Source organism: Condylura cristata, unplaced genomic scaffold, assembly GCF_000260355.1.
Source record: "Condylura cristata isolate star-nosed mole 26May11 unplaced genomic scaffold, ConCri1.0 scaffold00033, whole genome shotgun sequence".
In the NCBI taxonomy this organism is placed as follows: Eukaryota; Metazoa; Chordata; class Mammalia; order Eulipotyphla; family Talpidae; genus Condylura; species Condylura cristata.
The window spans coordinates 18,734,277-18,735,478 of NW_004567134.1; positions in this window are offsets into that span (position 1 = coordinate 18,734,277).

The following is a 1,202-nucleotide window of genomic DNA, read 5'->3' on the forward strand; positions in this document are numbered from 1 at the left end:
GGCTCCCCATGGTGGGCTCCCCACAGCGGGCTCCCCAGGGTGGGGCTCCCCAGGGCGGGGCTCCCCAGGGCGGGCTCCCCAGGGCGGGCTCCCAGGGCAGGCTCCCCAGGGTGGTCTGCACTCAGTGCCCGCGGCTGTGCCCCGCCACAAGAAGTCAGCGACGTGCGAGCCCTGGGGCCCCTCATCTTGCCCCGTGTCTGCCCGAAGGCCAGCGACGCAGCAGCTCGCCCAGGCGGGCCGCCGGCTGTGGAGGCCGTGGGGTGCAGAGAGGCGGGGTGAGGGCGAGGGAGGGAGTCGCAGCGGCCAGCCCAGATGTGCGCGTCCTGCTCGGCGGCCTGGGGGGGCCCTGAGGCCCCCGCACGGGCCTGGGCGCGGTGCTGACGCTGTGAGCGTCTGGCCATCGCGCTGTGTAGCGGGCGCTCGGGCTGGCCGGAGCCGGCCGGCGTTTGCTCTGCGAGTTCCCGGGGCCCAGGCCCAGGCCCAGGGCAGGTGGGGGGTCGACGCGGGCCGCGGTGCACCCCGAGAGCCAGCTCGCTCTTGGGGCTCTTCACGCACGGCCGCGGGTACAGGACCGTGGGGCTCGGGAGCGTCACACGCCCGTGTCCCTGCCACCTTCCCGCCCAGAGGCCGCCGGCGGGGGGGCTGTGGGGCGCAGGACGCCCCCAACCATCTCCCACGGGGGCAGCAAGCCGGGGTGGCGCTGCTCTGGACCGGCGTCTGGAGGCGAGGGAGGGACGGGCCCGCCGCCCCGCAGCGGCGTCTGTGGCCACCACGCACCGGCTCTCACGCCGGGGCCGGTCCGGCCTGGGGCCCCGCAGCTCCGTCCACACGGACGCGTGGGCCGTGCGGGTCCCGCAGAGCCGGTGGTGGAGCAGAGGCCCCCAGGCAGCACCGAGGGGACGCGGGTGTCCCCAGTGAACCCCGCGCCGGCCAGCCCCTAGCCTGGCCGCGGACAGCAGCGTGTAGCCGGAGGACCCAGCACCCGTCCCCCACCACGGACCCAGCAGTCCGGGACGGCCACGGCCTCAGCTGGTCACGGGCCGTGGCCGGCCTCTGGCGGCTCCCGCAGAGTCGGCTGCGATGGCGGCGTCTGCAGGACGCTTCGGTGGCCTCTGCGGGGCCGGGCTGCGGACTCCGAGCAGCAGCCCGACGGACCAGACGCCGTGGAGAGTCACAGCCCCGGGTGGGCGCGGAGCTGGGGC